Source organism: Gorilla gorilla, chromosome 8 (assembly GCF_029281585.2).
Source record: "Gorilla gorilla gorilla isolate KB3781 chromosome 8, NHGRI_mGorGor1-v2.1_pri, whole genome shotgun sequence".
In the NCBI taxonomy this organism is placed as follows: Eukaryota; Metazoa; Chordata; class Mammalia; order Primates; family Hominidae; genus Gorilla; species Gorilla gorilla.
Window position 1 is genome coordinate 72,748,736 of NC_073232.2, and position 14,778 is coordinate 72,763,513.

At 39.3% G+C, this 14,778-nt stretch overlaps 1 long non-coding RNA gene across 2 annotated transcripts; it reads right to left on the reverse strand.

Moving 5' to 3' along the window:
• Window positions 1-4,007: 4,007 nt before the first annotated feature.
• Window positions 4,008-14,460, reverse strand: LOC129525156 (uncharacterized). Of its 2 annotated transcripts, none has more exons than XR_010135225.1 (4): window positions 14,284-14,460; window positions 8,901-8,960; window positions 8,205-8,445; window positions 4,008-6,075 (listed from the first exon to the last, which is right to left on the reverse strand). It is a non-coding gene; the product is annotated as an uncharacterized lncRNA (long non-coding RNA). The 2 variants fall into 2 exon arrangements; XR_008669256.1 differs by having other exon boundaries at window positions 4,008-7,043.
• Between the last annotated feature and the right edge of the window lie 318 nt (window positions 14,461-14,778).

Below are 14,778 nucleotides of genomic sequence, written 5' to 3' on the forward strand. Positions count from 1 at the left end.
TCTGTTTGTTAGTTTTCCTTCTAACAGACAGGACCCTCAGCTGCAGGTCTGTTGGAATACCCTGCCGTGTGAGGTGTCAGTGTGCCCCTGCTGGGGGTTGCCTCCCAGTTAGGCTGCTCGGGGGTCAGGGGTCAGGGACCCACTTGAGGAGGCAGTCTGCCGGTTCTCAGATCTCCAGCTGCGTGCTGGGAGAACCACTGCTCTCTTCAAAGCTGTCAGGCAGGGACATTTAAGTCTGCAGAGGTTACTGCTGTCTTTTTGTTTGTCTGTGCCCTGCCCCCAGAGGTGGAGCCTACAGTGGCAGGCAGGCCTCCTGGAGCTGTGGTGGGCTCCACCCAGCTCGAGCTTCCCGGCTGCTTTGTTTACCTAATCAAGCCTGGGCAATGGCGGGCGCCCCTCCCCCAGCCTCGCTGCCGCCTTGCAGTTTGATCTCAGACTGCTGTGCTAGCAATCAGCGAGATTCCGTGGGCGTAGGACCCTCCGAGCCAGGTGTGGGATATAGTCTCGTGGTGCGCCGTTTTTTAAGCCGGTCTGAAAAGCGCAATATTCGGGTGGGAGTGACCCGATTTTCCAGGTGCGTCCGTCACCCCTTTCTTTGACTCGGAAAGGGAACTCCCTGACCCCTTGCGCTTCCCAGGTGAGGCAATGCCTCGCCCTGCTTCGGCTCGCACACGGTGCGCGCACCCACTGGCCTGCGCCCACTGTCTGGCACTCCCTAGTGAGATGAACCCGGTACCTCAGATGGAAATGCAGAAATCACCCGTCTTCTGCGTTGCTCACGCTGGGAGCTGTAGACCGGAGTTGTTTATATTCGGCCATCTTGGCTCCTCCCCTACTTTTCTATTTTTATTTATGATCGACTCAGTCTTTTTTTCTTTCTTGAGACAGGGTCTTGCTCAGTCACCCAGGCTGGAGTGCAGTGGCGCGATCTCAGCTTACGGCAACCTTCACCTCCCAGGTTCAAGTGATTCTCCTTACTCAACCTCCCTAGAAGCTGGGATTACAGGTGTGTATCATCACGCCCAGCTAATTTTTGTATTTTTGGTAGAGATGGGACTTCACCATGTTGCCCAGGCTAGTTTTGAACTCCTGAGCTCAGGTGAGCCACCTGCTTTAGCCTCCCAAAGTGCTGGGATTACTGGAGTGAGCCACTGTGCCCAGCCAATAGACTCAGTCTTGATTTAAGTTTTTAAAGTCAACATTTAATGGTAATTCAGATACACTAAGAGATACACTAAGGGTATATTTGACACTGCACCTCTTTTATTTCTTTGTGGACTCACGGTTCATGCAAGTATGGCTATGGCCATTGCTTTCTCCCTGTCTTTCATGAAGCTTGTTATGACTGCCATTAACATCAGACTTAAACAAAAGTCTTTTGATTTCACAACCTATTTTTGGCAACCTGAAACAATAGCATCACTCTTATTTCTCGCTACTTACCAACTCAACCATGTTTCATAACTATAGCCAGGCTTCTACTTCCCATATCTATCTGGCTATCTTCCCACCATATCTACTTCCATGCCACTCCTATTTCTCGGCCTTTAACATAGGTCCTTTTGTGAACATCTTTCGACATTGAAGGAAAGACATGAAGCAAGGGAGTTGGATGTCATCAAAGGGATTTGCAATTTACAGTTTCAGAGATGGGGGAGTTGGAGGTATTGACAGAATTCAGGATGTGACTGTAAGTGGATGAGTGACAGTGGACATAAATGTTGCTAGAATTGAGCAGATCAAGTATCTGTGTGGCTAAGTGATTGGACAGGTTAATTTCATTGGCATTGGCATTGTAAGTACATTTATTCCTGTCTGGTTTGTTTGTTGAAAATGCCAAAGAATATTTATTGACAATAGAAAAGTATTTTTCGATAATACTTTTTTTTTTTAGAAAAGAAGTATTAAAAAGCTCCGTTATCATCTAGCAAAACATGGCTCATAAATTGTCTCATGCCATTGACCTTGTTTCTCAAATGCATCTAAATCCTGAAGAAATGTGATGAATGAATACTCCCAGAGTTGTGCAAAGATATATCTGCTTAGTCTTTTAAGTATACCAAGATCATAGCTCTGCATCATTCTGCTGTACTGAACGCTCAGTGGGAAGCGGTAACTGCTAGCATACTTACATGCTTATCGAAGTGCTGGATATTTATTCATGCTTCTGTGACGTTCTGCCCCATGCACAATGTGCCATAATCATTTGGTTGTCTTTAAGAAAGAATGAAATTTCCAATGAGAATAGATAGATGATCTGGCGAATTAAAAAGTGTCACAACTGGTAGCTGCCTCAATAGCAAATTGAGAATTCGTTTGCTGGAAAAGAAAATGAGGATCATAACAGATGAAAGGAAATTGAGACAAATTACAGAGAAGTTGACTTTAAAAGATGATTTTTGTCCATCGAATGCATCTCCTTCACCAGAGCGTAGATTGATTTAACTGTGTTTGCTGACAGCCTGTGGGGGCAACATCTACATCCATAAAGCTGATTCTGCTGGGTATGTGACCTCCCCCAACCACCCTGATAATTATCCCCTGCACGCCGGTTGCATTTGGATCTTAGCGGCTCCACCGGAAACACGCATACGGCTGCAATTTGAAGATCAATTTGATATTGAAATAACACCCAAGTATGTCACTTCCATTTTCATTTTTTTCCTACCTGAAGTTAGTATTTTTTAACTGTCATGTCTCAGAACAATTCATTTCTTTCAGTAGCACATACTGCAAGCAAATCTAGGGAAAAAGGGAAATGCTTAATAACTCAGGCATGAAAACACAGTCTGCCTGCAACTCTCCCATCAGCTGAGTAGGTTATGTACATGGATACTGTCCCTTGTGACCCTAGACACTTCCTGCAAGGGACGCTGAGGGTGGCTACTTGAGATTGATGTTTATCCGTTCTTCCTCCCACAGGAAATATGTCATGTTTCTGAGAGATGAATATTTATTTGCCCAGCCTCTTATTCAGTGTCACAAATGATAAAATGTCTGTTTAACAAATGGGAATTTGTGTGGTGTGTCACCAGGGGTCACTAGTGTCAGAACAGTACTAAAGCACGTACAGTATAATTTCTCAGTCTTTATTTAATAAGAGTTCTGAAAGTATTACAAAACAGAGAACAAGTCTTACTATGTTGAAGAGAAAGTAAAAGTATATAGATTGTAAAAAACCATTTTCCTCTTTCCTTTAACAAAAGTGTGTATACATTTGCATGAATGCAGCTGTGGTGCAAAACTTAGATATAAGAGCTTTTGTTGCTATTTCTGACACTGGATTTAATACTACTCTTCCACTCATGGAGCATTAATTAGCTGATGTAAGTTCCTCAAGAAACGCTAGATACATGCTTGTCTACTCTTATGGACACAGAAAATTCCAGTTGGGACTCTCTGTTAGTCCCAATTACAGAGCTGTTAGAGAATTTATCTTTATCATGTGAAATGTACCAAATCATTGTGTGGAACAAAATACTTGTTTTTTTTTGAAATTCATAGGGATTAATTTGAAAACAACATTTATATTTGTAAAACCAATACAGAATATGGAAGAGAAGTAAATATTCTTCAATGTAGAACATGTAAAACCTGTCTTTCTGAGCTGCTAATGAAAGAATGTATTATTAGGAAAAATATCATACAGCATTTTAATGTGACACATGGCTTACACTGATTCTATCATAGTCTTTTATGCTAAGAAATGATGATTTAATAATATCTTCAAAGAAAGTAAGTGAAGTTGTCATTATCAAAATAAGTCAAGGCAATTGACCATGTAAATTTAACATAATTTTTTCCACTTTAGCTGTCCTTCTAACTACCTCTAGTTGTGGGATGGAGTGGATTCAGCTATACCAATACTTTCCAAATTTTGTGGGACATCTTTGCCCAGCAGTCAGTGGTCATCAGGAGAGGTTATTTATTTGAGATTTCATTCTGACAACAGCCCCACTCATGTGGGATTCAAGGCCAAGTATTCTATAGGTTATATATATTTTTTTACTTTTATTTTAGGTTCAGGGGTACATGTGCAGGTTTGTTACATAGGTAAACTCGTGCCTTGGGGGTCATTATAAAGATTATTTCATCACCCAGGTACTAAGCCTAGTATCTAATAGCTATTTTTTCTGCTCCTCTCCCTTCTCCCACCCTCCACCCTATCAAATGAAAAAAAATTCCATGCTCATAGATAGGAAGAATCAGTATTATTAAAGTGGTCATACTGCTTCCCCAAATTTACATATTCAATGCTATTCCTATCAAACTACCATGACATTCTTCACAGTACTAGAAAAAACTATTTTAAAACTCATATGGACCTCAGAAAGAACCCAAATAACCATGGCAATCCTAAACTAAAAGAACAAAGCTGGAGGCATCACAATACCTGACTTGAAACTATACTACAGGGGTACAGTAACCAAAACAGCATGGTACTGGTACAAAAATAGACACATAGACCAATAAAATGGAATAGAGAGCTTAGAAATAGGGCCTCACACTTACAGGCATCTGATCTTCAACAAAGCTGACAAAAGCAAGCAATGGGGAAAAGACTCCCTATCCAATAAATGATGCTGGGAGAACTGGCTAGCAATATGCGGAAGGTTGAAACTGGACCCCTTCCTTATACCATATACAAAAATCAATTCAAGATAGATTGAAGACTTAACTGTAAAACACAAAACTATAAAAACCCTGGAAAACATTTTTATATTAAATAAAAGAGTTGTTACAGGATGAATATGTTAAAACTTTTTTTAAAACCATGACTTTTTAAAAAGAAGTCATTCTATCTGCATAATTTTAAAAATATTTTAATGCTATAAATAAGTAAGGGGTGTAAATGCTTAAAACCACAGTCATCAACTTTAATTTCTCTTTTAATTTTTATTTTAAAATGTAATCTTAGTAAACTTGAATATTTTATATTTTTTCTAACTTATTTGTGAAGAAATATGTGTAGTTAAATCAAACTCCTGTTTCTTCTGCTTACTATGAAATTCAGTAGTTCTGTCTTAACCATGGTTTCATGTTCCGTGGTTTCAACACCCTTGGTAAACAGAGGCCCAAAAAATAGGTGAGTACAGTACACCAAGATATTTTGAGAGACCACATTTACATAACTTTTCTTACAGTATACTGTTATGATTGTTCTATTTTATTATTAGTTATTGTTGTTAATCTCTTACTACGTTTAATTGATAAAGTAAGCTTTATCATAGGTACATATATGTAGGAAAAAATTGTCTATATGTCTATATAGGGTTTGGTACTATCCAAGGTTTTAGGCACTCACTGGGGGGACTTGGAATGTATCCGCCAAGGAAAAGGAAGAACTACAGTATGTTTATTACTTTAAGTAATACAACTATTTAAGAACCAGATAACTATATTTAGAACAATGTCTTTGAATTCCTCATCATATATAAAATGATTAAGCTTTTTTTTTTTCTCTGAGTCTCTAGTGCCAAATCAGTCACTGGATAAAAAGCAAATACGTCTCTTCAGGATTTTGATCTCCTTACTTAAAAATTGAGCAGTAACTTTGCTTGTTGAAGATTCACTATAGTATGGTCACAATAGCACACAATTTAGTATCTAATAGGTCTAGACACAAACCAAACAAATATTTAATATAGCAAAAGTTCAGAAAGGCTAGTTGTAACAGTATTTAACTACACCATAGATCATGTTATATCCTGGGTCAAGCTGCATATAATTCAATTAGCTACCACATCCAGCTAATAAGACATAATTGAATAGTAATTTTCAAGGCCCTGAGATATCAGTTACAGTAGTGAAAGTTTAGTTGATAGTAAAACTAGGTATAGCAGGTGTCCCCCCTTCCAGGTGAGCTTGGGTTCAGTCTTTAGAATCAACACAAGCTTCTAGGCAGGTCAGATGAGTCTACCAGTTTGTTCTTGAGATGAAACTTGCTTGCAACTGATAGCTCTTACATAGTGTCCCAAAAGAATTAATGTGACATTACAGAATGTGCCATTTGGTCGTCATCTTGTTTCCCATTATTGGATTGGACTTGTGGTATCACTTCTGTTTACATCAACCCTAGAATTCAAATAATGAGGAAAGCACTAAGCATTTTCAGAATTTTAAAAACTTCAATTCATAGTCACTTGGCACCTAAAAGTTTTCACATGTGCTGGTGAAATGAAAAAAACACAATTTGTAATAGGATCCTTTCTTTCTTTTCTTTCTTTCTTTCTTTCTTTTTTTTTTCAGCTCAGTGTGGGGGAAGAGTAACAGGGCAAAGTGGTGTTGTTGAAAGCATTGGCCATCTAATGCTTCCATATAGAGACAACTTATTCTGTGATTGGCATCTCCAGGGGCTCTCCAGACACTATCTCACCATCTCTTTTGAAGATTTTAACCTTCAGAATTCCTCTGGCTGTGAAAAAGACTTTGTGGAGACCTGGGACTATCATACTTCTGGTTAGTGAAATATATCTGCTCTCTTTGGGGTGTTTATTTTCGCATGTACTTATTCAGCCTCTGAAGTTTCTTCACTTCCAAGAAAGGCAAAGCATGTCTATACTCTGCAAAGAAGTGCAGATTAATGGGCTTTGGGCAGTACCAGCGATTCTCTACCTCAATTCTACCATTAACAATGGATGTCCAGAGCCCAGGTGTCATATAGCCTACCCTGGAGGCCACCTGGGGAGAGCAACGGTAGTGGGAAGGCAACCTATTGCTGCTGAGACATCCCATTGCCACATGCTGTTATTTGAGGGGTGTTCTATAGCTTGAGGCAGACAGAGGGTCATGCATGTCTCCTGGCAGTAGCATAAGGCAGATATTTGTCACTCTGTTGTCTCAGACCACTTTTTCAACCAAAAAACTGGCCTTCCTCATTATCCTGAGATATCCTTCCCCTAACTGGTTGCATTTTTTTCACTTCTTCATATATTTGAATATGTTAATTTTCATTCATGTTTTCCTGTTTTCTTGAGAGAGATTAACATTTCTTCATGGGCAAGGTCTTGTTTTTTATTATTTTCTTTGTACACGCAGGACACCTTGAATAGAGGTTAAAAGAAATCAATCACCTGGACATATATATTTAATTATTTGTCTCTCACAGGAAACATCTTGGGAAGATACTGTGCAAACACCATTCCTGACAGCATAGACACTTCTAGCAATACTGCCATGGTCAGGTTTGTCATAGATGGCTGTCTGACTGCCTCAGGATTCAGACTGCGATTTGAATCCAGCATAGATGGTGATTTCATTGATTCATTCAAAACAACATTGATCACCTACATTGGACAGACACTATGCTAGGCACTGGTGTTACAATAGTTTGAAAAACAAAACAAAACATGACCCCTATCTTCTTGGACCTTAATCAAAAAGTCACACTGATAAACAAAAAGTTACAGCTGTGATCAATGCTGTAAGGGAAAATAACTAGTATAACGAGAGATATAATAAGAGGATGAGAGTTATACTGCAATGCCTGCCTTAAGAAAGTCCTGTAGTTACTCAGAATTTGCCTTACTGCAAATCCAACAAACTCAGATGAAATAAAGATCTTGTTTGGAAAAACTAGATACCTACATTAACCTTCTGATTTTCCTGATTTTTTTTGGTAAAGATGGGGTCTTGCCTTGGCCTCCCAAAGTGTTGGGGTTACAGGCGTGAGCCACCACTCCTGGCTGATTTCCCTGATTCTTTTTTTTTTTTGAGATGGAATCTCACTCTGTCACCCAGGCTGGAGTGCAATGGAGCGATGTTGGCTCACTGCAACCTCCGCCTCCTGGGTTCAAGCAATTCTCCTGCCTCAGCTTCCTGAGTAGCTGGTATTACAGGTGCCCAACACCACGCCCAGCTAATTTTTGTATTTTTAGTAGAGTCAGGGTTTTACCATGTTGGTCAGGCTGGTCTTGAACTCCTGACCTTGTGATCTGCCCGCCTTGGGCTCCCAAAGTGCTGGGATTACAGGCGTGAACCACCGCACCCGACCTGATTTTCCTGATTCTTAAGTTCATTATATTCATTGGTCTCTCATATTTCTTGGGCCATGATAATAATTAAATTGCTGTCTGTGGACTATCATCCATGGAAGCCAGGGTTAAATATTAATAGAGATAGGAAATGAATGTATATGTTCACTGAAATCCTCACACACATAAATACGGAGAATAATTTTGTCTAGAAGGATAATTTTTAAATACCTGAATTTTGAGAGCTTTCCTGATGGAAGGAGACATTTTGATTTGATTGGAAGTTTTCTTGGCTTTCTTCCCCCACATTAGAGTGCGGTGGGGATCTTCAGGGCTCTGCTGGAACATCTACTTCTCCCAGCTACCCGAACCTAAATCCTCATGGCCGGATCTACGAGTGGAGAATCACCGCCCCAGAAGGAAGGCAGATCACCCTAACGTTTAACAACCTGAGGCTGGCCACGCATCCGTCCTGCAACAGTGAGCATGTGATAGTAAGTGTTCCCTGTGGCCTGAGATGTTATATTCCATCATTTAAGGAGTTTAATGACCCATAAATCATAGTCAGAAAACTAGGTCAGGAAAATTGCCGTCTATGCAACTATAACTCAGACAAATTCTAAGTATTGTTGAGAGAACAAAGCACGGTAAACTGTCAAAATAATTGTAAACGTTGTTTTAAGAGACTATCAGCTATCACTCTGTGCATCAGGGTCATAGATAGAATAAATATTAAGAGTGAATGATAATGACAAATGGCAAAGCTGGGGAGGCTGTGGGAAGCTAAGCCTACAGCAGCACATAGATGAATGGGAGCAGAGTCACACCACAAGTCACCACTGAAAGTTCTGAGCAGATGGGTTGTCCTGCATAATGACTGCTCTCTCCAGGTGTGCAGAGGGACTCCTGGTGGGAGAGCACTACTACCTGACCTCCACGTCGCCAACCTCCAGTGGTTTCAGATGTGCCCTCAGCACTCTCAGCTTCCTGCAGTGAAAGAAAGCAAATGAGATCCCTGAGTGTGAATAACAAATAGATTGTTAACTGTGAAGTGCTACACATACATATGTGTGTGTAGATAGGTAGATTGGTTTAATATTAGTACATTTCTCCACCCAACTTGCCCCTTCTGCAGTATATGCTATCTCAGTAAATAATTCCAAACTTCTGGTAGCTAAGGTCAAAAATCTTGATGTCTGTTTTGGAATACTTCCTCTCACACCCTATATGGCATCTATAAGCAAGTCCTGTTGGGTGTCTCTTTAAAAATATCCACAAAAAGAAGAGTTCATGTCCTTTGCAGGGACATGGATGAAACTGGAAACCATCATTCTCAGCAAACTATCGCAAGGACAAAAAACCAAACACCGCATGTTCTCACTCATAGGTGGGAATTGAACAATGAGAACACTTGGACACAGGAAGAGGAACATCACACTTCGGGGACTGTTGTGGGGTGGAGGGAGGGGGGAGGGACAGCATTAGGAGATATACCTAATGCTAAATGACGAGTTAATGGGTGCAGCACACCAACATGGCACATGTATACATATGTAACAAACCTGCACATTGTGCACATGTACCCTAAAACTTAAAGTATAATAATAATAAAATAAAAAAAATCCACAATCAAACTACTTATTATATCTACTACTACCACCCCCACCGTTCACTTAGATTATTTTAGTAAGTTCCACCTGGTCCCACTGCCTCCATTCTCAACTCTCTACATTCTCAACACAGCAGCATGTGATGGTTTCAAGCCTCAATCAGATCATGTTGCTCCCTTTGAAAATCCTCTAATGGCTTCTCATCTCACTCAGAGGAAAATCCCAAATTGCACCTGTGGCCCACCTGGCCAGCATTATCTGCTGCCCCTCCCTCTTCTACCTATCTGCCTTATCTCAAACTCCCCTATTCTCTGCTCGCTGGGGTCCAGCCACCTGGCCTCCGTTCCGTTCCTTGAATGTGCTGAGATGCTCCCTGTCCAGCTGTTGCCTTCATCTGGAATGCCCCTGCTCAGATGGCAGCCTGCTCCACACCCTCACTTCATTCAAGTCTCTGCTTGAATGTCTTTTAATCCATACGGTGTAAGTACCTTATATTAGAGACCCCACCCTGGCCTGCCACTTCTCTGCCATGTTGTTTTACAGCACTTTACACCTGCTGCCACACATCATTTTGATTTGTTCATCAGTTTATTGTCTGCTTCCCCCACTAGAATGTAAGCTCCCTGAGGTCAAGCCATAGTTTCATTCACTGCTGGGGACTCACTGAATCCCCAATGCCTGTATATAATAGAGATAAATAGTTGTCGAATGAATGGATGTTAGAGGTACTATCATTATCCCTTTAATAAGAAGCCACTTCTGTTTTCAGTTTAATTGTCTTCTGTTGGGTAGACAATTTCAAAAATATGAAATATATTTGTATCTTATGACCACTTTGTATCGCCCTAAAATGATCTCCTTCAACCTTCAGATTTTATTTCCAAGTTCTAATATCTGAAGGACTGAACTGTTGTCTTTCAGATCTTGAAAATAAGAAACCAAGTGTGTTTTCTTTTATTTCAGAGACAGGAAATTTTGGACTAAGGTTGTTTATTATAAAGAAACTTTGTTTCCCATTATTGATTGAATATATATAAACAGAGATGAAGTAGAAAAAATACTAACCACTCCCACTATATCATATTTTGATGCATTTTCTCATCTCTTCTTGGCAAAGCATATTTTATGTACTTGTAATTATGTGATATAAATCCACTTGAATTCTAATTTTAGTCTATTTTTCTGGTTATAAATATAATGGATGCTTATTGAGCAATATTTGGAGAGTTCAGAAAATAAAAAATATAAAGATATTTTTAATTCTACTCATCTATTACTAAAATTTTGATGTATATGTGAACAGTTGTTTTTTTACCTTTGAAATTATTTTCATAGTTTAAATCATACTGAATATAATGATTATTAGGAATTTTATAAGTGGAGTATTCACATGTCCTTTAGGAAAGAGAATATGAACAGTCATAGTTTTAGAACTCAAATAAAGATAAAAGTTATAGCCACAACCACAAATTCCAAAGCAGATCTTAGTTGTCATCTCCCTACCCCTTAATTATCAACTTATAACTCTTGCAGCTACTGCCGGTGGATTTTATGTCATTATTTTTATATAATATTCCTATTCTACTACTCCTTGCTTTTTCGGACATTAACTATCCACATCCTACTCTGGAAGATGAGAATTAGCCCTCTGCCACCACAAATGCACATGGGGTATGCACAGTTTATATACTTTCCCAAATGTCTCCCAAAATACATATGTCACAGCTTTTGCTTAAATTGTCATTTAGTTGACATTACCATGATTACATAAACACCATTCACAACTGAGCCAAGTAGTGTACTATGGCAACATTTGCTTTTGTTTTCCCAAGGAATAATAATAATTGTGTCCTCTTTACATTTTCTTGGGTTTTAAGCACTGATCACTAATTCTTCCACACCTTTTCCACCCTGGGTGTGCATCTTCACCTTCTGTAGTAAAACATATCAGTTCCATTTCTTTTCCTCAGTAATATCCTTCCTTGAGCCTTTGTCCACAGCTGCAAGCCTGATGCTAGCTATCATTTCAGAATTTACCTTTGCCAGCAGATTTGCAAGTTCTTTCATTCTGCTCTTGGGCTAGAAAGCTGGCTTTGTGATGCTATGCACGTCCCTTTCTTGGTTAATTTCCTCTTTTGATGAGGCATACCCTCTTGTAGCTCCCCAAGGAAATGGGCAAGGGCAATACATTTTTAAAGAAATGATATACCTGAAATTATCTTTATTTTACCATCGTTCTTTGAAAAATATATATTTAAATATTTTACATGTTTACTATATTAATATATACATGAATATATTAATAGTAATTTTGAAGTTTTGTGTTGCTTATTTGGGGTCAGTTTTCTTCATGTTCCTATCTCCCGTTTACTCATATTGGTCTCTGCCTTTTACATTAGTCAGTTCCCTAAATGTCTGCTGATCCTTGGCTGTTCATTCATATTTAAGAATGAATTACCAAAAGGATGACTGGCATCTCTGTATGCATGAGGGTGCCCTGACTCTTTAAATAAGGAAACCTACAAATCTACAAATGTCATATCCACCGGACTTTTCTCTTGGGGAGGTTAAAACTCCAGCAAGGAATCACTTTCAGAATTAATTTTTTTTCTGAATCTTTAGTATAATGTCCACATTCCTTTTTCTGAAATATATTTTTATATGTTCAATGTTTATTTTGGTTCCTCTTTACTCTGCTCCAAACAAGGGCATGTGGGTCGGCCTTTGCTGACACTCTACTTGATTGAGAACTTGCCAAAAAGAGGAAGAAGACGAAAGAGGCAGAAGGGGAAGGAGGATGAGAAGGAGGAGGAGAATTGGGAGAAGAAGAAGGGGGAGAAGAAGAAGGGGGAGAAGAAGAAGGGGGAGAAGAAGAAGGGGGAGAAGAAGAAGAGGGAGAAGGAGAGGGAGAAAGAGACAGAGGGAGAAGGGAGGGAGAAAAAAGAAGAAGAAGGAGAAAAGAGGAAAAGGATAAGAAGAAGGAGAAAGAGAAGAAGGAGGAGATTGAGAAGGAGAGGGAGAAAGAGAAAAGAAGAAGGAGAAGAAAGAAAAAAAAGAGTAAAGAAGAAAGAAGATCTGCCGGTGCAGAGGCAGCATTAACTTTCATTGCACTGCTTCGTGGCTAATGCCTTATCCAGCTGGTCTGAGCCTAAAATTTCTCCAAACCCACTTGCCTATCTGACTCTCTGTACAGACAGAGAAAATGAAAAGCTATGCCACCCGGTGTGTCCTACAATATGACCTGTATCTGATTTTGTCCCTGTTCATAGCAAATGTTATAGCCTGTCCTAAATCTCACGTGCCTACTTCCCATCCATTTGTATTCTGAGAGTTGTAGTTTCTGAGTACAAAAGGGATTAGAGCACAATGATGGGAATTGCATTCTGGTTGCTTCTAACAGCAGAAGTCCATGTGATAAATGGATGACTATAACATGTTCAGTCATTGTGATTCTACGCCAAAGGCAGACTCAGAGGCAGGATAACAGCCATTGATCATGGTTTCCAACATGTCCCATTAACCTTTCAGTTGGTTCTAATCCCTTTTGATTTTGGCAATGTGATGCCCATTCCTGTTTTCAGCGTTATAGAAATATTTGTCCTCATCTATTTCTTTATACACTGCTTCATGGTTTGGAATCAGAGGGATTGTCTGAATCCCAGTTCTATTATTAGTAATTATTTGAACTTCAGCAAATTACATCATCATTCTGAATTCTGGTATCTTAATCTGGAAAACAGGGATACTATTATCTGCTTGGGAGGGTGTTGTGCTGATTGGATAAGACAGACTAAGTAGATGATGAGCAAGACTGGCATTTTTGTCTGCTCGGTAAATGATAGCAAACTCTTCTTCTGGTCGCGTGAGCTGGAAGACACTTTAGACCAGAAGCCCCCAGACAGCTAAATTTAATTAATTATAGTAAATTTTAAAAAATGACATGTTTTGTTGTGGAGTGCATTCTTCTACTGTGTAACTTTTAGTGCCATAGTCTGAGTCATTATTTCTAATCTTGAGTCATTCAAATCCTTTTAAACACTGGAATATCAATCACTCAATCAATGAATTATTGTTTAGTTATTTCATCTAAATTTTTTTTATTTTGTACAGCATTGGAGCAATGTTTGCCAATTATTGTAACTATGTGAATGACTACAGTTATTATTTAATATTTTGGAGTCAATAATAACCCATTCTTAAAAATTCAAATGAGAAAATTGAAGCTTTGAATCCATAACTAATGAGGAAAGAACTATTATGTTTAATTGCATATGGAGATTGCTTTTTCAAATTACTTTTCAAGGTATTTAAAAATATCTGCTTGCTGGTCGTGGTGGCTCACACCTGTAATCCCAGCACTTTGGGAAGCCGAGGCAGGTGGATCACTTGAGGTCAGGAGTTCGAGACCAGCCTGACCAACATGGTGAAACCCCGTCTCTACCAAAAATACAAAATTAGCTGGGCACAGTGGTGCATGCCTGTAATCCCAGCTACTTGGGAGGGTGAGGCAGGAGAATCGCTTGAACCTGGGAGGCAGAAGTTGCAGTGAGCTGAGCTGAGATCATGCCATTGTATCCAGCCAGGGCAACAAGAGCAAAACCGCATCTCAATAAATAAATAAATAAATAAATAAATAAATAAATAAATATTAAAATAAAAATATCTGCTTTATTATATACATCAAATCATCAGAAACTAACCTTTAAGCTTCCTTTACAAATAACAAAAGTCCTGATGCATTGTTAAGAAAAACTGCCCACCAGTGAGCTCTGCACAACATATTGTAAGCATGATGGCTTATCTCCTTTACATTGGGAGCTCAGTTTCCAGTTCCAAAGTGTATAGCAGCTTTTAATCTGTCACCACATGGCAGGAAGGCATTACTGCAATACTTCCATTCTAGTGAAATCACCCTGAGGTCACAAAATGTGTTCAGGGTAACATAGTGGCTTGTGGCACTGGGATAGAAACCTGCATTGTTAGGTCATTCATTTTAGGGCAGGGTTCCCATAGAAGGAAGTGGGTCTGGGCTAGGAATATCACCTCCTAGGAAATATGCAGTAAGATGGATTGTGTGTCTAAAGGTTCAACTCTTTTTCCAACAGGTATTCAATAGCATTAGAAGTAACTTACCCCAGCTAGAGAAACTGTGTAGTAGTGTGAATGTAAGCAGTGAGATTAAATCTTCAGGAAAC